This window comes from Callithrix jacchus, chromosome 17 (assembly GCF_049354715.1).
Source record: "Callithrix jacchus isolate 240 chromosome 17, calJac240_pri, whole genome shotgun sequence".
Taxonomy (NCBI): domain Eukaryota; kingdom Metazoa; phylum Chordata; class Mammalia; order Primates; family Cebidae; genus Callithrix; species Callithrix jacchus.
The window spans coordinates 16382790-16406879 of NC_133518.1; the positions used below are offsets into that span (position 1 = coordinate 16382790).

General features: G+C 45.2%; 2 pseudogenes across 1 annotated transcript; both read left to right on the forward strand.

Moving 5' to 3' along the window:
* The first annotated feature begins 7280 nt into the window (after window positions 1–7280).
* LOC100394324 (large ribosomal subunit protein eL28 pseudogene) lies at window positions 7281–8315 on the forward strand (annotated as a pseudogene). Its single transcript, XR_013528411.1, has one exon. The product of XR_013528411.1 is annotated as a large ribosomal subunit protein eL28 pseudogene (transcript).
* Window positions 8316–8446: 131 nt separating this feature from the next.
* Window positions 8447–9536, forward strand: LOC100394684 (AP-2 complex subunit mu pseudogene; annotated as a pseudogene).
* Window positions 9537–24090: the final 14554 nt, after the last annotated feature.

Genomic DNA, 24090 nt, shown 5'->3' on the forward strand with positions numbered 1-24090 from the left:
AAGACTACATATTGTATATTTCTATGTATATAAAATGACAAGAAGAGGCAAATCCATCAAGACGGAAAGCAGATTAGTGGCTGCCAGGGACTGGGAATAGAGGAAGTGACTTCTTCATAGGCACTGGATTTGCTTTTGAAATGAAGCAAATGTTTTTGAACTAGATAGTGGTAATAAATGTACAACATTGTGAATGTCCTAAATGCCACTTGATTGTACAATTTAAAGTTGTTAAAATGGTGAATTTGTTATGTATATTTTACCACCCCAACATCCAGCACAGTTTCTAGCACTTCACTGGAGTTCACTAAATAGCATTTCTTATTTCTCTTTGGTGATCTGTTGTTAAGTTTGCCTGCTCTAATCCCAAAGATGAGCACTCAGTGCATCTCATTGCCTCACTGGCAGAGCCCAGTTTGCACCCGGAACCCTGGTGGCCAGGGGGTCTAGGAAATGTCCAACTAAAGAAGATGTCAGCAAAGAGCTGAGAAATAACACCAAGCACAGAAAGGCGCCATGTTTTTCCTGTAAGGATGACATTCCCACAGAGTGTGCTCCTAGTGCAGTTGCATTTACCCCCTGATTGCCACATATTAATATAGTCCCATCCTTAAGACTTGTGATCCTGGGTCCCATCATCAGAGATTCTTCTTCAGGAGGTCTAGCATTGGGCTTAGCACTGGAACTTTTAAAATCTCTGGAAAACTCTGCACAGCCAGGACTGAAAGCCACAGCCTAGAGAGTGGGCCAGGACAAGAATATGAGGAGAGAAATAGAGAGGAAATGCTATGTACATTCAAAACAAGCCTGGAGAACTTCCAACTTCCAACTGGAGGGAGCATGGGGAAGGAGACTGAGAATGTTTCATGGAGGATGTGGCATCTGTAGCAGAGAGGATTGGAATATGAATTCACAGGGCAAAAGCCATTCCAGGTCAAGGAAATGGCAAACCCTGGCAGTAGGAGAGCCCAGGTCTTAAGTGAGGGTCAGCAGCTTGGTGTTATGGACTAAATGTTGTGTCTCTCCAGTATTCATATGTTGAAAGACTAACCTCCAGTATGACTGTGATCAGAGCAATAAAGGAAGTAATTAAGAGCAAGTGAGGTCATAAAGGTGGGGCCCTGATTTAATGGGATTAGTGTCCTAACAAGAAGAGACACCAGAGAACTATAATAAAGGAAAGGCCATGTGAGGACACCGTGTGGCTGCCTACAAGCGGAAAACAGAGCCCTCACCAGAAACTGGCTCTTTCATCTTGGGCTTTCAGCCTCTGGAACTGTGAGAAAACAAACTTCTGCTGGTTAAGCCACCCAGTCTATGTATTTTGTTATGGCAGCTCAAGATGGCTAGAGCATAGAAGCTCAAGATGGCAGCTCAAGATGGCTAGAGCATAGAAGGTTCAGTAGATAATGGCTTCATCTGGAAGGTAGGCTGGGGCTAGATCTTCGAAGACTTTGCAGGCCAGTCTTTGGGTAGATAATATTTTAGAAGAATTGCTGTTTTCATAATGAACTTCACCTAAGAAAGGCCCAGTGTGAAGATATGCTTGTTACTTCTGGGAAAATTCTTACTTGAAAATGAGCTGCTGCCCTCAAAACATCCCTGGGAAATTTGTACTGTTAAACTCCTGAGATATGTGGGCTTCAGGTGATTTGTTCTGAAGTCCAGGCTAGGTCACCGGGTGAGCAGAGGACCTGGCTTAATTAGGAGCCTTGGGTTTTCAACAGAGCCTCCTAAGGCCCTTCTCAATATTCACTGCTCCAGCAGGGCATAGGAGTCTCATTAAACAAACAGCTTTTTCTCCTGGAGAACAATGATTGCTGAAGAACAAAGGTGAAATCAATAACTTTGTCAATAAGAGAAGAGAAGGCCAGGTGATGGGAGCTTTTCTTCATAAGCTCTGGAGAGAGGGGCCACAGTGGTTGTTTATTTCTTGTTCTCCTCCAGTGAGGAGTGATCATTACCAGAAATCCCTGGTACACCAATGGTCTGGAACACACAACAATGCCCTTAGTACAGCTCTCGCTTCCTCCACATCTGTCAGATGCTGTGTGGAGTGTTTTACACATGACCTTCATTTAACCTTCATAACAATTCCATGAGTTAAATCGCCTTATTCAGGTTGGACACAGTGGCTCATGCCCGTAATTCCAGCACTTTGAGAGACTGAGGCAGGCAGATCGCTTGAGCCCAGGAGTTCAAGATCAGCCTGGGCAACATGGCAAAACCCCGTCTCTACAAAAAATACAAATATTACCCTGGTATGGCAGTGCGTGCCTGTAGTTCGAGCCTCCTGAGGTGGGAGAATCCCTTGAGCCCAGGAGTTCAAGACTGCAGTGACTAAAGACAGCACTACTGCACTCCAGCCTGGCAGACAGAGCGAGACCCTGTCTCAAAAAACAATAACTATGAATAAATTGGCTTACTCCACTTTACAGATGAGGATATTAAAGTCCAGAGAGGAACAAATGTGTTCTTTTTTGGAAAGGAGCCATGAAAGCAAATCCAAATACAATCTCAAGGCCACCCCTACTTCAACAGATCATGTGCCCTGTCTCCCCTTCCATATGCCACTAGACTGAAAGGAAACCAGCAACAGCTTGGAACACGTGGTCCCAACCACCCCATCATAAATGGAGATTCCCACTAGAAAGTCAATACAAGGGAAGGGACAATAGAGGTCAGAGATTCAGCTTCATTTGCCTTGTGTGCAACCGTGGCATGTGTTTTTGCAAAATCTCCCCTGGTGATTCTCACATGTGCCCAAGTTAGGGACCTCTGTACTAGATTAGGCAGCCTCCCATCAATGGGTCCTAGACAAAAACTCTGCTTCATACCAGGAGTTCTGTGAATCACCTGACTTCAAGTGAAGTTCTGCCCACCAAAGATACATAACTGACAAGATGTTCAATTCAGGAGCCTTTTTTAGAGGAGAGGAAAACCCCTTGGTGGCCCAACTAGATGGAACTACCCACCTCCAGTGAGCTGAATTACCATCAAAACAAAACTCTACCCTTGGCTTTGTCACTGTGAGAAACAGCCATAAAAGAACGCTTTCAATTATTTTTTGCAGAATTGCTATTAAATGCCTTGTAGAGTGTATTGAATACTGGCATCCAAAAATGATACCTCCAAGTCCTAACCCCTGATGCCTATGAATGTGTCCTCATTTACTTAGAAATAAGTCTTTTAGAAATTTACTTGGAAATAAGGTCTTTGCAAATGGAATTAAGCTAAGATCTCAAGATGAGATCATCTTGGATTTAAGCTGGGGCCTTGATCCAATGACTGGTGTCTTTATAAGAGGAAGAAGAGGGAGTTTTGAGACAGACACAGAAGAGAAAGCTATAGGAAGATGGAGGCTGAGATGGAAGTGATGTAATCCAGGGAATGCCAAGGCTTGCCTGCAGCCAGTAGGAGCTGAGAGTCATGGAATGGAGTCTCCCCCTTACAGCCTCCATAAGGAATGAACCCTGACAACACCTTGATTTTGGACCTCTGGCCTCCAGAAATGTGAAAAACTAAATTCTGTTGTTTTAAACCACCAAATTTGCTGTACATAGTTACAGTAGCCCTAGGAAGCTGATACATCTTATACATTACATCACAGTTCATATCAAGGACTAAACAACAAAGAATTCAGTATATGGAAGTACATCGGTCTCCTGATAAACACACAAAGAGCAATAGGATTGTAACTTGACAATATTACACTTTTTAATCAAAAAAATCAGACCAAAATTAGGGCTCAAGTTCAGTGATTTCTGATCTTGAATTCTTGTCATAAATGTCTCCTTGCTTTTCTGTTCCTTCATGTTGAATTTTATTTTTAGTTTGCTTACTGTGCATTAGGTTATATTGTAAATCACCTAAAATCCCCTTTTGAACAGAGATGGCTATAAAATTATAAATAATAGCAGAGTGGCTGAAAGAATGAGCTCAAGAATCAAACTTCCTAGGTTCAAATACCAGCTCCACAACTTAGGAGCTAGATGACTGTGTGGGCACTCCTTGCCTTAGTTTCCTCAGCTGTCACATGGGAATAATATCAGTATTGTTCTGGCATTGTTCTGTTACAAAGGATTAAATCAGTTAACAAATACATGCAAAGTGCTTAGAACAATGCCTGACATCTAAAAGGTATTCATTTCACAAATGTTAGCTATTACTATTGTCTGTGTTACTGCCTTAGTTACAATGCTCTCCTGAAGCTTCATTGCCTTCAGGATGAAGTTCAAGCTCCCCACCACAGTACATAAGGCTTTCCATGATGGCTGCCTGGGGGCTGCAACACATCTCTGCCAAGGGTGTCCTAGCTGACCCTCCAGCAATGCTGACCACACCTGCACACTTAGCTTCTCTGCTAGGGATCCCCTGGCTAACGCCTACTTACCGCTCAAGGTTCAGCCCTGGGGTTACCTGCTCCTGAAACCCAAGCCTCCCCTGGATTGTGGTAGACGTTCTTCATCCCAGCTCTCTGGGTGCTCTGGGCCTGTCTCCATGTCTAATGTCCACAATCTGTTAGAAGCACTTGTGTTATGTCTCTCTTGTCTAGGATGCATCCAACTCTCTTGATTTCAGTTGTGTTTGTTGGCAATGCTTTCATTCTTTCCAAAGAATTAAAGCACAGAAGCCCTTTGGAAGATGAGCCATCAGGCTGTAGTGGCGGAGGCTCCCTGTCTGAAGTCTGTATCCTGACTTAGGGTGGCCCTGGAAGGGTCAGATAGCATCGGACCACTTAAAGCTCCAGAAGGTCCTGCAAACCACATCTGGTCTGCTAATGTTTGGGATAAAAGTTGGCTTTTCTATTAAGGCCTTTGAACCTTAAGGCCAGTGTTACACAGTTGGTTAACTGTCATTCTGCATTTAGAGTCACTGACCCCTAATTTTGAGGGAGTTAAAGAATAACAGCCTCTGGGAGAAATAGTTTCCAGATAAATGACTTTGTTTGAGAACATTTGGAAGCACGACATTAAATCCTCTGAGAGGTTTGCCCTCATGCTCTTTTTGAAGACCTCAGCTCTGGGGCTTGGGGTGTGTGTGTGTGTGTGTGTGTGTGTGTGTGTATCTGAGCATGTGCACACATGGATATGCATGGGGAAAAGAATTGGTCAGGGCCCTGTGGTATCATGGGAACATCCTCACATTAGAATCAAAGGATAACAGGTTCATGGAAGAAACCTACCCATGGACTTGGGTTTAACTGGCCTTGTGTCCTACCCAACCCAGCTCTCCAGCTTCTCTCCACAAAGTTCCAGGCCTCCTCTCCTGGGATCCTTTATTCCCACTGAAAGCAGGATACGGAGTGTGAGGGCCCCAGACCTGGGGCCTGTGCATATCCTGTGATGGGAGCCTGAGCCTGCACCGGGGAAGAAGTGGAATAGCCAGGCTGCAGATTCCCAGACAACAAGGCCCCTGTGCTCTCCAGGGCCCTCCTGAGGCTGCACCTTTTGAGACTCTCCACCATTCAAGGGGCCCTTTGTGGGTATTCAGATGAAGGAAGATCAAGAAGTCTTCAGATGCAGAAAATGAGAGGTTAGGGGAGTGGAAAGGGAGCCAGGGTGATTTCTCCTCAGGTGGGCCTGCACCAGCAGCCAGTATGGAAGCAACGTGCAGCCTGGAGTCAGGCTGGCCTGGGCTAGAGCCAGGGGTGGGAGGAGGAGGGCAACTGGGAACATGCTACATCCAAGCTAGACTGTAAAGGCCTTTGGATGGGTAGCTGGTGCCAGGCACTCTTCCCTGTAACCGCCCATAAAGGCTGGCGCAGAGCTCATTTTCTTGCGCACAGAAATCCTTGTACCATCAGCCTGTACCCCATCCCAACTCCTCCATCCCCAATCCTAGCCTTCCTGGAGTGAAGGGGTAGGAATATTGATACTCCATCCTCATCATTCATATTATTTCTGACTTATGCCTAGGGGATTACAAATCAGAGAAAATAGTAAAAGTCTTCTTGAGTTTTATTCAGGACACTGGATCCTCCTCTTCTACCTCCTCAATCCTCCTCCTCTCCCCCTTCTTCTTCTTCTTTTGGGTGAGAAAGCCAGCTATTTCTTAGGGGCAGGGAGCTCAGGAGCTCTTGGCGGGGTGGATCTGCTTCCTCTTCACCATCGCAGGCTTCTGGCTGTGTAGGATGACGCTGGCCCTGCTGATGGGCAGCCATGCACAGGGTGGGGAAATAAAACTCAATGGTACTTACATCAAGATCAGACCTGCCTTGAGCCTGAGTTGCCTCAAGCAACTGAATGCCTCTCTGGCCTTTGGGCAGGTCCCAGATCATTTACATAGAAGCTGTAGAGGCCAAAAATCAAGTGCAACCAACAGGCAAGGCATGAAGTCAGATCATGTGCAGGACAACAAGTGCCCAGTGGAACAACCATTGGCCTGAGTCGTGGTCTAGAGCTAAGATCGGACACCACCAGCAGCAAGGAGGTAGCAGCCAGTCAACCAATAGGCTCTAGGTAGTGAGGACAGAGCAGGGAACAAAAGCACAGAAACCTTCTCCTCTTGGAACCTACATTTCTCACTGAAAAGAAAAGGCTGGAGGCCCAACCCAAGTCTGAAGGGCTCACTGTGGCACAACGAGGCCCTCAGGTTCTGTCTGGGTTTGATTCCTCTTTGCCTCTTACATCTAGTGACCTTACACAAGCCATGTACTTCTCTAGACTGTTTCCTCATCTGGAAAGTGGGATTAAAAAGGCCAGCAGCCTCAGTGGGCTGCTGTGAGGATTTTGTCAGTTAAGTAAAGCATTAAGAACAGCATGTCACTCACAACAAGCACAGTAAGAATTTCTTTCCTATTGTCCTGGGCACTGCCCTTATAAAAATGCCAGGAGTGTGCAATGTTTGCACTGCAGAGCATTTTAAAGAGACCACCCAGGGCCTGCCAGCTTGTGTTCCATCAGTGGTGACAAGTTGCTGCCTGGCCTCAGACAGGTCGCTAATTGTTCTCACCCTCCAGCCTTTCCCCAGTCCTGGGGTGGTAGAGGAGCAGATGATGCTGGCTACCTCAGGAGGTCCTAGGAGGCAATCTGAGGTCACCACCAGCAGAGTCAGGACAGGTGGCTCCAGGCTTGCCCTGGAAAGAGGTGGCAAGATGGCCTGATGGCAGAATAGGCACTCACGGCTTCATCTTGCAGGGTAAGCAGGAGCCCCAGGCTATAGAGATTAGGTATGAGCCTCTGAACGTCTTGCAGGGTGGCATCTGGAGTTGTTGTGTCATGATTGACTGAAATCTGGGCTCAAGTTAAATCAAGTTTGGAAAGCCTGATGAATGAACTCCTACCATTTTAAAAATATAGTCACTTCGTTTTGATGAAGTTGGGATAGGAACAAGCAGGAAGAGGATCCAGCTCATTCCACCTCTGGCCACCTCTGCGAGAGGAGCCACCTCCACTTCTGCACATCTGCAATGGATGGTCATGCGGAACTGCTCCGGTTTCCTGATCAAGAGGAATAAGCAGACCTACAGCAACGAGCCCAGTAACTGGAAGGCCCAAAACTCCTTCTGCTACAATGGGCTGATTCGCCGCAAGACTGTGGTCGTGGAGCCGGCAGCCAATGGCAAAGATGTCCTGGTGGTCACGAAGTGGAGATCGGGCCAGTGGACACCCGCTACCTCCTACGTGTGGACCACCATCAGCAAGAATGCTTGCGCTAAGCTCAGCAGCATCAGATGCAAGACCCGCAAGAACAAGTACCCGCCCCCCGACCAGTGCATGGCTGCCCATCAGCAGGGCCAGCGCCATCCTGCACAGCCAGAAGCCTGTGATGGTGAAGAGGAAGCAGATCCACCCCACCAAGAGCTCCTGAGCCCCCTAAGAAATAGCTGGCTTTCTCACCCAAAGGAAGAAGAAGGAGGGGGAGAGGAGGAGGATCGAGGAGGAAGAAGAAGAGGAGGATCCAGGGTCCTGAATAAAACTCAAGAAGACTTCTACTATTTGCTCTGATTTGTAATCCCCTAGGTGTAAGTCAGAAATAATATGAGTGTCCCGCCACCATGAAAGCCCTTTGCAGTGTTTAGAAAATCTGCGCTGTCCAATATGGCAGCCACAAGCCACATGTGCCTACTGAGCACTTGAAAATGGCTCGTTGAGAGCCGAGGCAGCAGGCAGAAGAGCAGGGGATGGGTGGACATCTTAAAATCCAGAGAGTTGGCCAGGCCGGCAGAGCAGAGGGCCACAGACATCAGGTCTGTTCTCAGAGCATGGGCCACGGAAACTGATCTGCCTCCACGATTGGAGGCTATTCATCTACAGTCACAAGGGGGAAGTGCTCATCTCCCCAGTCTACCAAGATGACATCCAGAGGAATGGAGTGGACGCCTTTTGGAGCAATGTGATCCCTGCCTGGCAGCAGGTGCACAGCCCCGTCACCAACATTGCTCACACCAGCTTCTTCCACGTCAAGCAATCCAACATCTGGCTGGCAGCCGTCACCAAGCAGAATGTCAACGCTGCCATGGTCTTTGAATAAGATCTGTGACATGATGGCTGCCTGCTTTAGCAAGATCAGCCAGGAAAACATCAAGAAAAATTTTGTGCTCATATATGAGCTGCTGGATGAGATTCTAGACTTTGGCTACCCGCAGAATTCTGAGACAGGTGTGCTGAAAACCTTCATCACCCAGCAGGGCATCAAGAGTCAGCATCAGACAAAAGAAGAGCAGTCACAGATCACCAACCAGGTGACTGGGCAGATCGGCTGGTGGCGAGAGGGTATCAAGTATCTCCGGAATGAGCTCTTCCTGGATGTGCTGGAGAGTGTGAACCTGCTCATGTCCCCACAAGGGCAGGAGCTGAGTGCCCATGTGTCGGGCCGGATGGTGATGAAGAGCAACCTGAGTGGGATACCTGAATGCAAGTTTGGGATGAATGACAACATCGTCACTGAAAAACAGGGCAAAGGCACAGCTGATGAAACAAGCAAGAGCGGGAAGCAATCAATTGCCATTGATGACTGCACCTTCCACCAGTGTGTGCAACTCAGCAAGTTTGACTGAACGCAGCATCAGCTTTATCCTGCCAGATGGAGCGTTGGAGCATATGAGGTATCACACAACCAAGGACATCATCCTTCCCTTCCGGGTCATCCCTCCCTCTAGTGTGAGAAGTGGGATGCACCAAACTGGAGGTCAAGGTGGTCATCAAGTTCAACCGTAAACCTGCACTGCTGGCTCAGAAGACTGAGGTGAGGATCCCAATCCCCCTGAACACAAGTGGGATGCAGGTGATCTGCATGAAGGGGAAGGCCAAGTACAAGGCCAGCAAGAATGCCATCGTATGGAAGGTCAAGCGCATGGCAGGTATGAAGGAATCACAGATCAGCGCAGAGATTGAGCTTCTTCTGCCCACCAATGACAAGAAGAAATGGGCTCAACCCCCATTTCCATGAACTTTGAGGTGCCATTTGCGTCCTCTGGCCTCAACATGTGCTACTTGAAGGTGTTTTAACTGAAGCTGAACTACAGTGACCATGATGTCATCAAATGGGCGCACTACATTGGCTGCAGTGGCATTTATGAAACTCGCTGCTAGGTGCCACTAGGCAGCTAGGACACCTCCCCACCCACGCTCTTCCACAGGTCCAGGTGCCGCTCCCTCCCCACCACCACACATCAGTGTCTCCTCCCTCCTGCTTTGCTGCCTTCCCTTTGCACCAGGCCCTGAGTCTAGGTCTGGGCCAAGCACATTGCAAGTGGGACTGGTGGAGCAGTCCCTGGGCTTCCTGGGCTCCCTGGACTCCCTGGGCAAAGTGGTTCTGAGGCTCCTGCCCTCCCAGCCACCTGTCTGTCATGGCCTAGCCAGGCTCTGAGTTCTGTGACCAAAGCCAGGTGGGTTCCTTTTCCTTCCCACCCCTGTGGCCACACCTCTGGATTGGAAGGGTTGGCTGCCCCTCACTCGGAGCTCCCCCAAAGACCAGTAATGGATCCCCAGCCCTCATTTCCTACTCTGCTTTGGGATAGTGTGTGCTTCATTTTGTCCATGTGTGACTCCATCCAGTTATAAACCCAATAAATTCTGTAGAGTGAAAAAAAAAAAGAAAAGAAAATGGCTCATTTGAGATATGCTGTATGTGTACACTCTGGATTCCAAGACTTAGCATGGAAAAAACAATGTAAATATCCATTAATAATTTTTATTAATTACATATTGAAATGCTAATATTTTTATATATTGGGCCAAAATAAAATGTATTACTAAAATTAATTTCACCCATTTCTTTTTCTTTTTCTCTTGTATGTGGCTACTAGAAAATCTACATATGTGACTTTCTATTGGGTGGTGGAGTTTAAACAGAGAATGGTATTCATGGGGTCTGCTTTTCCCAGCAGTGCCAGTTGAGTCATCACTGATTTCTTCTTGCTCAAACAGCAAACAGACTGCAGTGGAGAAAACACTGAGCCAGGAGTCTGCAGGTCCAATTCATCACTCCACCTCAGCCATCAAGTTGCTGCATGGCCTGGTAAGAGCAGTGATAGCAGCAAACACTTGCACAGGTTTTTAATGTATACATTTAAACAGGCCAGGTGCTGTTCTAAACATTTGACACATGTAAATTTCTCACTAAAACTCTATGAGATGATGGGAGCCATTATTAGCTTCATTTTCCGTATGTGGACACAGAGGTGTTAAGAGGTTAAATCACAAGCCCTAAGCTCACGACCGGAAATAGGTGGAGCCAGGAGTCAAAGCCAGGCGGTCTGCTTCCAAGTTCTGCATTGTGAACCGCCTCTTACCTCAAGTAATCCATACTTGCTTGGATTTGGTTTCTTTGTCTATCAAATAAAGTTAATAATATCCGTCTGTCTACCTTGCAGGATTGTATAAGACAACACGAGTGACCACAGCCTGTGCAGATGGAAGCTGGGAGAAGCTTAGGGAAGGAAATTGGTAGAACTAGGATTCAAAGCCAGGCTGTCGGTTCCAAGGCCTATGCTGCAAACCATCTCTTACCACAAGGAATCCAAAGTCGCTTGGATTCAGTTTCTTTGTCTAAGAAGCAAGGATCAGAAGACAACATGGGTGACCACAGACTATATAGACGTCAGCTGGTAGCAGCTTAGGAGAGGAAATTACACTGAAGGAGCTTCCCATCCACAAGGCTACTAAAACCCAAGCTCGTAGCTTACAATAATGTCTTCCCGAATGCCCCCAATTGGAATTAACGTTTTCTCTTCTTATGCTTCATAACGTTCTGACACATCACAGTCCTTCACACATCTCATCTTTCAGTGCACACACACGTGTGTGTATCCGTTTCCTTCATTACTGGTCAGATTTTTCAAAGGCAGACTGTCTTACAGATCAGTGCTTTTTAACTGGAGGTTAAGATATTGCTCCCAGAGGACATTTTGTAACGTCTGGAGAAAGTTTTGGTTAACACAACTTGTGAGGTTGGAGGTATGGCGATACTAACATCTAGTGGGTAAAGATCAGGGATGCTGCTAAGCATCTGACAACACACAGAACAGCCCCTACAACAAGGATTATCTGGGCCAAAATCTCCATACTGCCAAGAGTGAGAAACCCTGTAGATCATTAGATGATCCATTATGCCTAAACATGCATGAAACAATAGGCACTCCATAAGTGACAAAAGACTGATTGATTAATTGAAAGAAAAACAAACACATATTTACCCATCTGCATGGATATAACTTCCTTTTGGCTATGCTCTACAAATATGTATCCAGTGCCCACCATATGGCAGACACATTATCAGGCTGGGGGACAGGGGAATGCAAAGTTCCAAAGCACATGAGGCCCCTGTCCTCAGAATAGGACAGTCTCCTAGGAGAGCCAGAGTAAAGCAGTGTGTCAAACATAAGTGCCCTCATTCTTGCCAGCTCTGGTCAGAAGCATCACACAGAGACTTTGTAACAACAGATGACCCAGCCAATCCTGGAGATACTCATCATTTTTTCTCAATCTTTATTTTGAAAAATGTCAAATATATAGAAAAGGTAGAATAACAGTACAATACACATATTTATATACATTAGCAACATTTAGATAGATAGACGTAGAAATATAAATACACACACAATGCTTTGGGAAATAAGATGCAGACATCATGACCTCAGCCAAATACATCAGCATGCACAGGACAGACCTACTGATTTAATCAGTCTGGAGTGAGGACTTGGCATCAGTAGTTTAAAAAATTCCCCATTTGGGTAAGGGCCAAGATGGCCAAATAGGAACAGCTCCTGTCTGCAGCTCCCAGAGAGACCAATGAAGAAGGTGGGTGATTTCTGCATTTCCAACTGAGGTACCCAGTTCATCTCACTGGAACTGGTTAGGCAGTGGGTGCAACCCACAGAGAGCTAGCAGAAGCAGGGCAGGCATTGCTGCACCAGGGAAGTGCAAGGAGCCAGGGGCCTTCCTCCCTGAGCCAAGGGAAGCCATGAGGGACAGTGCTACCTGCTCCAGGTGCTATGGTTTGCCTACAGATTTTTGCAATCTGCAGATCCAAAATTTCCTTGTGAGCCCGCACCACCACAGTCCTGAGTTTCAGGCACAAAACTTGGTACCTGTTTGGGCAGGCACCAAGCTAGCTGCAGGAGTTTTTTTTTTTTTTTCATACCCCAGTGGCACCTGGAACCTCAGTGAGACAAGAGAACTGTCCACTTACCTGGAAAGGGGCCTGAAATCAGGGAACCAAGTGGTGTCACTCAGCAGGTCCTACTCCCACCAAGCCCAGCAAACTAAGAACCACTGGCTTGAAATTCTCACTGCCAGCACAGCAGTCTGGAGTTGACCCAATCAAGCTTGATGAGGCTTTAGTATGCCGTTTTCTCCTGACAGTGCTGAGACTGGGAGGTTTGGACTGGGTGGAATTCACCACAGTGCAGCGAAGTGACTGTGGTCAGACTCCTTCTCTAGATTCCTGTCACCGGGCAGGGCGTCTCTACAGGAAATGCAGCAGCCCCAGTCAGGGGCTTACAGATAATACTCTCATCTCCCTGGGACAGAGCACTTGGAGAGAGGGGCAGCTATGGGCACTGCTTCAGCTGACTTAATCTTTCCTGTCTGCTGGCTCTGAAGAGAGTAGCTGACCCTAACAAGGAAGATTCTCCCAGCATAGTGCACCAGCTCTGCCAAGGGACAGACTGCCTTCTCAAGTGGGTCCCTGATCCCCGTGCCTCCTGACTGGGAGAGACCTCGTCACAGGGGTTGACAGACACCTTATACAGGAAAGCCCCAGCTGGCATCTGGCAGATGCTCCTCTGAAATGAAGCTTCCAGAGAAAGAAGCAGGCAACAATCTTTGCTGTTCCACAGCCTCTACTGCTGATACCCAAGTGAAGAGGGTCTAGAGCAGAACTGCAGCAGAGGGGCCTGACTGTGAGAAAAAAATTAACTAACAAACAGAAAGCAACAACAACCACCACATCAACACAAAAGATCACCACATCAACACAAAAGATCCCCACACAAAAACCCCATCCAGAGATCATCAGCCTCAAAGATCAGAGGTAGATAAATCCAGGAAGATGAGGAAAGACCAGTACAAAACTCTGAAAATTCCAAAAGCCAGAATGCCTATTCTTTTCCAAATGATGGCAACTCCTTTCCAGCAAGGGCACAAAACTCAATGGAGAATTAGATTGATGAATTGACAGACGTTAGCTTCAGAAGGTGGGTAATAACAAACTCCTCTGAGCTAAAGGAGCATGTTCTAACCCAATGCAAGGAAGCTAAGAACCTTGATAAAAGGTTACAGGAACTGCTAACTAGAATAACCAGTTCAGAGAAGAACATAAATGACCTGATGGAGCTGAGAAACACAGCGCAAGAACTTCATGAAGCATACACAAGTATCAGTAGCTGAGTTGATCAAGTGTAAGAAAGGATATCAGAGATTGAAGTCCATCTTGCTGAAACAAGGCATGCTGATGAGATTAGAGAAAAAAGAATGAAAAGGAACAAACAAAGCCTCCAGGAAGTATGGGACTATGTGAAAAGACCAAATCTACGTTTGACTGGTGTACCTGAAAGTGACAGGGAGAATGGAACCAAGTTGGAAAACATACCTCAGGTTGTCATCCAGCAGAACTTCCCCAACCTAGCAAGACAGGCCAACATTCAAATTCAGGAAATACAGAGAACAACACTAAGATACTCCATGAGAAGATCAACCCCAAGTCACATAATCATCTGATTCTCCAAGGTAGAAACGAGGAAAAATTGTTAAAGGCAGCCAGAGAAAGGTCAGGTTATCTCCAAAGGGAAGCCCATTGGACTAACATTGAATCTCTCTGCAGAAACCTTACAAGCCAGAAGAGAGTGGGGGCCAATATTCAACATTCTTAAACAAAAGAATTTTCAACCCAGAATTTCATATCCACCCAAACCAAGCTTCACAAGTGAAGGAGAAATAAAATCCTTTACAGACAAGCAAATACTGAGGGATTTTGTCACCAGCAGGCCTGCCTTACAAGACCTCCTGATGGAAGCACTAAATGTGGAAAGAAACAACTGGTACTGGCCACTGTACAAACAGCAACAGCTAAAGCAGTGCTTAGAGGGAAATTTATAGCACTACATGCCCACAAGAAAAAGTTGGAAAGACATAAAAATCGACACCCTAAGATAATAATTAAAAGAACTAGAGAAGCAAGAGCAAACAAATTCAAAAGCTAGCAGAAGACGAGAAATAACTAAGATCAGAGCAAAACGGAAGGATAGAGGCACAAAAAACCCTTCAAAAAAATCAGTGAATCCAGGAGCTGGTTTTTTGAAAAATTAGCAAAATAGACTGCTAGCCAGACTAATAAAGAAGAAAAGAGAGAAGAATCAAATATACACAATAAAAAATGATTAGGAGATATCACCACTGATCATACAAAAATACAAACTACCATCAGAGAATACTATAAACACCTCTGTGCAAAGAAGCTAGAAAATCTAGAAGAAATGAATAAATTTCTGGACACATACACTCTCTGAAGACTAAACCAGGAAGAAGTTGAATTCCTGAATAGACCAATAATGTGTTCTGAAATTGAGGCAGTAATTAATAACCTACCAACCAAAAACAGCCCAGGACCAGATAGAGTCACAGCCGAATTCTACCAGAGGTACAAAGAGAAGCTGGTACCATTTTTTCTGAAACTATTCCAAACAATAGAAAAAGAGGGACTCCTCTCTAACTCATTTTATGCGACCAGCATCATCCTGATACTAAAACCTGGCAGAGACACAACAAAAATAGAAAATTTCAGGCCAATAATCCCTGATGAACATCAATGGGAAAATCCTCACTATAATACTGGCAAACTGAATCCAGCAGTACATCAAAAAGCTTATTTACCATGATCAAGTCTGCTTCATCCCTAGGATGCAAGATTGCTTTAACATATGCAAATCAATAGATGTAATCCATCACATAAACAGACCCAATTACAAAAAACACGTGATTATCTCAATAGATGCAGAAAAGGCATTGGACAAAATTTAACATCCTTTCATACTAAAAACTCACAACAAACTAGGTATTGATGAAACGTATCTCAAAGTAATAAGAATTATTTATGACAAACTCACAGCCAATATAATACTGAATGGGCAAAAACTGGAAGTATTCCCTTTGAAAACCAGCACAAGAAAAGGACGCCTTCTCTCACCACTCCTGTTCAACATAGTATTGGAAGTTTTGGCCAGGACAATCAGGCAAGAGAAAAAAACAAAGCATATTCAAATAAAAAGAGATGAAGCCAAATGATTTCCGTGGCAGATTACATGATTCTATATTTAGAAAGTCTCATCATCTCAGCTCCAAAACTCCTTAAGCTGATAAGCAACTTCAGCAAAATCTCAGAATATAAAATCAATGCAAAAATTACAAGAATTTCTATATACCAGCAATAGACAAGCAGAGAGCCAAATTATGAATGAATTCCTATTCACAATTGCTACAAAGACAATAAAATACCTAGGAATACAACTTACAAGGGACATGAAGGACCTCTTCAAGGAGAACTACAAACCACTGCTCAAGGAAATAAGAGAGAACACAAACAGATGGAGAAACATTCCATGCTTGTGTATAAGAAGAATCAATGAAAATGGCCATATTGCCCAAAGTAATTTACAGATTCAATGCTGTTCCCATCAAGCTATCCTTGACTTTTGTTGCAGAAAGAAAAAGAACTGCTTTAAATTTCATATGGAACCAAAAAAGAACCCGTATAGCCAAGACAGTCCTAAACAGAAAGAACAAAGCTGGAGGCATCACATTACCTGACTTCAAACTACTACAAGGCTACAGTAACCAGAACACCATGGTACTGGTACCAAAACAGATATAGACCAATGGAACAGAACAGAGACCTCAGAAATATCACCACACATCTACAACCATCTGATCTTTGACATACCTAACAAAAGCAAGCAATGGGGAAAGGATTCCCTATTTAATAAATGGTGCTGGGTAAACTGGCTGGTCATATGCAGAAAACTGAAACCAGACCCCTTCCTTACACCTTATACAAAAATTAACTCAAGATGGATTAAAGACTTAAATGTAAATCCCCAAATCATAAAAATCCTAGAAGAAAACCTAGACAATGCCATTCAGGTTACAGGCACGGGCAAAGATTTCATAACTAAAGCACCAAAGGCAATGGCAACAAAAGCCAATATTGACAAATGGGATCTAATTAAACTAAAGAGCTTCTGCACAGCAAAAGAAACTATCATCAGAGTGAACAGGCAACCCACAGAATGGGAGAAAAATTATACAATCTACCCATCTGACAAAGGTCTATTATCCAAAATCTACCAGAAACTTAAACAATTTTATAAGAAAAAATAAACAACCCCTTCAAACAGTGGGTGAAGGATATGAACAGCCATTTCACAAAATAAGACATTTATTTGTCCAACAAACATATGAAAAAAAAGCTCATCACCACTGATCATTAGAGAAATGCAAATCAAAACCACAATGAGATACCAACTCATTCCAGTTAGAATGGCAATTATTAAAAAGTCAGAAAACAACAGATGCTGGTGAGGCTATAGAGAAATAGGAATGCTCTCACACTGCTGGTGGGAGGGTAAATTAGTCCAGCCATTGTGGAAGACAGTGTGGTGATTCCTCAAGGATCTAGAACCGGAAATACCATTTGACCCAGCGACCCCATTACTGAGTATATATTCAAAGAATTATAAATCATAAAGATACATGCACATGTATGTTTATGGCAGCACTATTCACAAAGACATGGAACCAACCCAAATGCCCATCAATGATAGACTAGATAAAGAAAATGTGGCACATATACACCATGGAATACTACACAGCTATAAAAAGAATGAGATCATGTCCAAAAAGCCATCAATCTCAGCAAACTAACACAGGAACAGAAAACCAAATACTGCATGTTCTCACTCATAAACAGGAGTTGAACAATGAGAACACATGAACACAGGGAGCGGAACAACACACAGTGGGGCCTGTTGGGGGATGGCAGCAGGGGGAAGGAGAACATTAATGCAAATACCTAATGTATGTGAGACTTAAAACCCAAATGACAGATTGATAGGTGCAGCACACTAACATGATACACGTATATCTATGTGACAAACCTGCACATTCTGCACATGTATCCCGGAACTTAAAGAAAAAAGAAAAATTCTCCATTTGGACACATAACCAAAGTTAAGAGCTGGGATATAGGAACTGTAGGTACAGGCCTGTATTGGGAAAGAGAAGCAGCTTTCAGGAGGAGGTAAAGCTGATGCTGGGAGCCTACACAAGCACAGCAGTGAAACTGTAGAGGGAGGAGGGAAGGACTTGAGGGGAATTTATCAAAGAGGTAATTAGAACCACTTGGTGACTGGAGCCTGGCCTGGTTCCTGGTTCCCTTTTCCCCTCTCTGGCTGGCCTGTTTCCATTTACAGGCTTACTCTCCAAGTCTCTAGAACCAAGATTGGTTAATACAAGGAGGTACTGCCCAAAATCATATCACCCTCGCTTGGTTCCCAGTTCTGGCAGAAGCACTTCTCTGTCCCCATGGGGCGGTTCAGCCCTGGAATCTAAAATTTACCCCTGCCTGCCCTTGTGCCTGTGGTTATGTCTGTATTAGTCTGTTCTCATGCTGCTAATAAAGTCATACCCAAGACTGGGGGATTTACAGAGGAAAGAGGTTTAATTGACTCACAGTTCAGTATGGCTGGGGAAACCTCAGGAAACTTACAATTATGACAGAAAGGGAAGCAAACATGTCCTTCTTCACATGGCACCAGGAAGGAGAAGTGCCATGCAAAGGGGGAAAGGCCCCCCTTATAAAACCATCAGATCTCATGAGAATTCATTATCACAAGAACAGCATGAAGGTAACTGCCCCCATGATTGAGATTAAATTACCTCCCACTGATTCCCTTCCACATGTGGACACGTGGGGATTATGGAGACTACAATTCAAGATGAGATTTGGGTGGGGACTCAGCCAACCCATATCAATGACTCAGCAACCTGCCCAGAGACACATGGGCATTCTAAGATTGGAGCCCTCATTAATCCTACTCTGTTTATTAGAGCGTCCTTAAGCTTTTGCCTGATTTCTGAATCCTGCCTCCTCCTGGGCTTACAATTCGACTTTCTATGTACTTCTGGGCCTCACATGCATACCAGCTGTGCTACCGGGGAGTGCAGGCCTTTTGCAGTGCCTTCCAGATGCCTCTTTCACCTGCTTAATGCATGTCCCACTTCCCCACCTGCCCTGGGAGCTGGGTCTGTTTGCAGGGCCCCTTCCCTCGCACTCACCACAGCCCTGGGGCACTTCCCCACTTCTGGTTTCCATCTCCTTATCTGTACACAAGTGAAAGTCTTGCTCTAGTGATCCCTATGGCCTCTTTCAAGCCAGACATCCTATGATTCCCAAATCTGATCAATGATAACAGTGAGCATCAGAGTACATGCAGAAAATCCTTACATTGGCTGTGGTTACCTTAAAACTTAGCCTAGTAGCACACACGCTTAACAATCATAGAGGGCAAAACCATCAGACAGACTTGTTTTTAGTCAACGCCAAAACAAAACCTGCATGGTTGCTTGATTGCATTGTTGAATGATCTTCCGGTAAATTTCCTATTAATGTCCTCGTACCCCCAGCAATCTAGCTAATGCTTCACTCCACTCATCTTAAGTATATTTAGCTCATTCACTTTCCTCAGTTCTGTAAATTAAAGCAAAATACCTCCATGCTCCCTCTGATTTCCATAGAGCCTGCAAAAAGCAGCTACCTTTAAAGAGGTCAAAACAGAAGAGAGATGCCACTTGAGGACAAATGAGGTCAGGCCTGGCCCTTGGACTTGGCTCTTCAAGTTCTGCTCTGTTGGCTGTGTACAGAATAAATTTTGGCTCCCATCTGGCTGTGGTGGCCTGGACACAGGTACACTGTGTTTGTGGGCAGATCACAAGGGCCAGAGCAGTCATCATTGCCAAACTCCTCACAGGCGGGAGGTTCTGAATCCCAGGGACTTCCAAGGTGGAAAGGATCTGCAGGTCATTCAGGTTACCCGTCTCTGTTACAAATAAGAAAATGAGGCCCAGGCATGTCAAGTGCCTTCTCTGAGGTTGCACATCAAATTAGTATATGCTCATCAAGGCCATCTCTTTCATTCTGTCTGACCTGGAAATTCTACTTTGTGGACTTTATGCCACAGATCTGCTCACACACAGGCCCAGTGATGTATCACTGCAGCATAGTAAAACACTGGAAGCAGCTTCAGTATGCAACAGGAGAGGACCGATGTTCAATGCAACACTAAGCACCTGTAAGGAAGAATGAGGCAGCTCTCCAGGTGCTGATATGAGAAGATCTCTGAGATACCTTAGATGAAGAACACAAAGTGCTGAGCTGTGCCTGTGGTGTGCTACTGCTTGTGAAAATGGAGAAAAAGGCTGAGAGAGTGTGTGTGTGTGTTTGTGTGTATGTTGTCTGTGTGTGTCTGTGTGTGTATGTTGTCTGTGTGTGTGTTGTCTGTGTGTGTCTGTGTGTGTATGTTGTCTGTGTGTGTGTTGTCTGTGTGTGTCTGTGTATGTTTGTGTGTGTGTTGCCTGTGTGTGTTGTCTGTGTGTGTGTATGTTGTCTGTGTGTGTATGTTGTCTGTGTGTGTTGTCTGTGTGTGTTTGTGTGTGTGTGTCTGTGTGTGTTGTCTGTGTGTGTATGTTGTCTGTGTGTGTATGTTGTCTGTGTGTACATTGTGTGTGTATGTTTGTGTGTGTACATTCTGTGTGTGTATGTTGTCTGTGTGTGTATGTTGTCTGTGTGTACATTGTCTGTCTGTGTATGTTGTCTGTGTGTATGTTGTCTCTGTGTGTGTGTTGTCTGTGTGTGTATGTTGTGTGTCGGTGTGTCTGTGTGTGTGTTGTCTGTGTGTGTGTTGTCTGTGTGTGTGTGTGTGTATGTGTGTGTGTGTGTTTGCTTATAGCAGGTAGGACTATAATCTTGTTTGCCTATAGAGAGCGGAATTGTATGGCTGGGGATGAGAGGCAGAATTTGCACTATAAAACTTTTAACTGTTGGTGCCATATTATTACTCATTCAAAAGCTTAAGTAAACACATAGACCATGTGGCAAACTGGAGTCCAGGTGGCTTGTCCAGGGTGATTCGGCTGGCTAAGTGACAGAACTGCGCGTGGGTTCAAGTTCTCCTTATTCCTGACATGCACATACAAAAAAAGTTTTCCAAAATACTTGTTAAGGTCTACAAAGAGGGAAGTGGTCAATTCAGAAGAGGGAAATGGGGGACGGGGATAGAATAGCATTAGAGTGAAGACAGAAGACAAGACAAGGGGAAGAGGGAAAGGGAGGCAGGAATGGAAGAAGAGTGGGTGGGAGCAGGAGTCTGTAGGAGGGGATGTGAATTTGCATCTCAGGGACCTTTGCAGACTCAAAATGGCTCCAGTTCAACATGCACTTGTAGCCAAGATTTGTTTGCTAAGCAGCAATAGCAAGAGAGTCAGCCCAGGCAGCAGGTGGCTGAGTGCAGCCACAAGCTCTGTAGAGGGCCATGAGCTGTCCAGGCGCATCCACCTCCCCATGCTTCACCTGTGGTGACAGCGCACCTCAACTCAAACCCCACAGAATAAGCCTCTCTGGACAGTTGTGCTCTGCCGTGTGCATGAGCCACACCACAGCCTCCCCCGAGAAATCTGCACATTCATCTCTCCAGCCTCCTGAGAGAGTGATACCCTTTGTGTACATGGCACTTTGTTTCTCCACCAGAGGTCTGATAGAACTTTCTGGGGGCGTTGACTGGACACAGCCTTGGGCTGGTGCCAGTGTGGCTCTGGGGAGGGGTCCTGCTGAGTCAGCCATTGTCTCTTTTCCATTTTCTACGTATGCCCCTTACAGTTAAGAGGACTTGTCTTCCAGAGCATCATTTCAAGTACTCTCCCTCATCAGCCCTGACCTTTTTGGAGACAGGAGAAGAGAAAGGGCTTGGGGAGTCAGGCTGCAGGCCATCTCCACCCTCTCATGATAAGGAATGGAGCTAGTTTCCTAACAGCTAAGCACAGGCCCCAGTGCTGAGACTCTACCTTCTGGATTTGGGGGTCAAGTCTTTTTTGTTGTCTTTTTCTCATCTGTTAAGCACAGAAGCAATTTTCTTTCTGGATCTGTTAGACAAACTGGTGTAAACACCATGAGAAGCTTCGAGCTCTCTCTGCCGATAGGCCAGCTTCGTGTTGCACTCAAAGTCATGTCTAAGCAAGGAGACTGATGGGTACAAGGGGAGCCCCACCAGTACTGTGGGACCATCCGGAGGTCTCACTGTGGCCTGGCTTCTAAGGGCCTGGCTGCCCGACCCCCAGCCACAACTGGGTCACAGGCTCCAAGGCACATTGTCTCCCTGGAGGAGGTTTCAAATGGCTTGCCTCAGTCAACGTATTGTGAGAAGGGGGAGGGGAAGGCATCAAAGAAAGCGTTCATCTGACATAGGAAACCGCTCTGTGCAGAGGTGACACAGTGACGCCTCAATGAACACACAAAGCATCTTTCACTAAAATCAACCAGGCGTAAAGGGGAAGCTGTGGTCTCCAGGACTCTTCTGCTCCAGGTTGGTTGGTGCTGCAGCTGTGGAGGGAAGGCAGGGGTGTGGTCTCAGCACAGCTGTAAGCCCCCTACAGGTGGGCCATGTGTGTCGGAGAGGGAGAGCTCACAACGTTGTGGGCATTGGACTTGTGCAAAACCAGCCAAATTCAGAGTCCTTTGAATATGAAAACTTGCGCTTAGTCCCACAGCTTGCCTGGCTCAAGACCAGAGAGAGGCAGTCTGGGATGTCCTACCCTGGAGCCCTCTCCAAGTCTGCACACCTTATCAAAGGCATTCTCTTTGCCACACCTCAACCTTCATTCTACATGTAGTTGCAACATCAATCTTCCTGAGGAAGAGTTCTAATCACGTTACTCACCCATTAAAAAACTATGATGACTTCCTGTTTTTCCTATAGAATGATGTGCAAATTCCTTAGTAATTAACTTGCTTAAAACTATATGAAGTAGAAAAGATATTTCCCATTTTTTTATGGCAGTGAAGCTGAGACCTGGCCCTCTGACTGAGATGGAAGGTTTCTCCATTCCTGGTAAACTGCTCTGGGAACATATGTCTATTTCAAGCTACTTTTTAAGGCAATACATGGCGCCTTTAAGCCGGGGTTTCTTCTTACATGGCAATTACCATTACATGGTAGGACAGTCATGATCATCAGTTATGGGTATCTGATCAGACACAGTTACGAGAAAGGGAATTGATTGGTGGACACTGTTCCTAGTATTTGCCATTTATACATTATAGAATCAAGAAAAAAGTGTGTGTGTGTGTGCATACTCACAAACTATACAGAGTTCTCCTCATCACTAACCATCTGTTAATGTAGTCATTGCCAACAGAAACACATAGGTCCTAGTAGAGCAGTTGTCTCTGTTATAGCAGCCGAGAAAGAGAGAAGGAGACCCCATCACTGGGCCATGGTCAGGGAATCCATGTCTAAGTCTCATCCCTGTGACTATTATATCAGCTTCTGATCATGAAAATTTTTCTAGTAAATACTGTCCTTGGAATCTCCTGTGGTGAAATTTTATTCATCAATGAGTGAGAAAGAGAAGGAAGCATTGGCTGATAATACAATGGAGAGTTAATTGTGAAATGAATGGAGAGGGTGACATCTCAGAATCTTCAAGCCATGGCCTAAGCATGTTCTTGGCTGTAAAACTAATTGTATCACCCCACAACATTCCCATATTCTGGGTTTCACTCTCTCCTACAACAAAAGCCAATCTTGCCCCATGATTTCCAAGCCTCCATTGAGACTTACATCATTAGTACCTGGTCCAATACTGGTTCTAGGAGAATGGACTAGCATTGTTGGGTTCTGCATGCTGTGACCCAACCTCGGAAGACAAATTGGTTGTGGGAAAACCCTTATTTGCCTCCATCAACCACTCATGTTATCTAGGCTCAGCCACTTTCCCCAGGAAAATCTTTCTCTCCAGTTCAGACCCACTGCTTGGATATGGCCCACAATGAACCAGCCTGGGCCTCATGGTACTCCAAGTGGTTTCATTTTCCATAGAGCTTGGTGTCCAGTTAATATCCAGGCATTTCCACATTTCACCCCATTAAAACTGAAGGCCTTCTTGTGAAGACAGGAGGAAATTATAGTCACTAAACCAAGATCAAGTAGCCGTTAGACTCCACTGCATACCAGGGGCCAGCTTGCTGATAGTCATCTTATCTGAAGTCAAACCAGGACCTTAGGTCTTTAGGAGAAGGCCCAAATCTAATTTAGCAGAGGGATAAGATGCCAACTCATCAACACAGCATCTCCAAGTCTGTTATTTCTCTACGTAGACATCTGTTACGTTTGGCTTCAACTAATGTTGTCGGTCACTTGATAGCAATGAAGTTACTCCTGAGCTCCAATACGGGACAGATTTGTGCTTCTCCATTTCCCTTTCCTTCATTACAAATGGCCTTGATTATAATTAGTGTACTCCATGGAGTGCTATTGGGTTTAGAATCTTTAATTATCTACAGTAAATATATTTCCTTTTTGCACCAAAATACTTGATA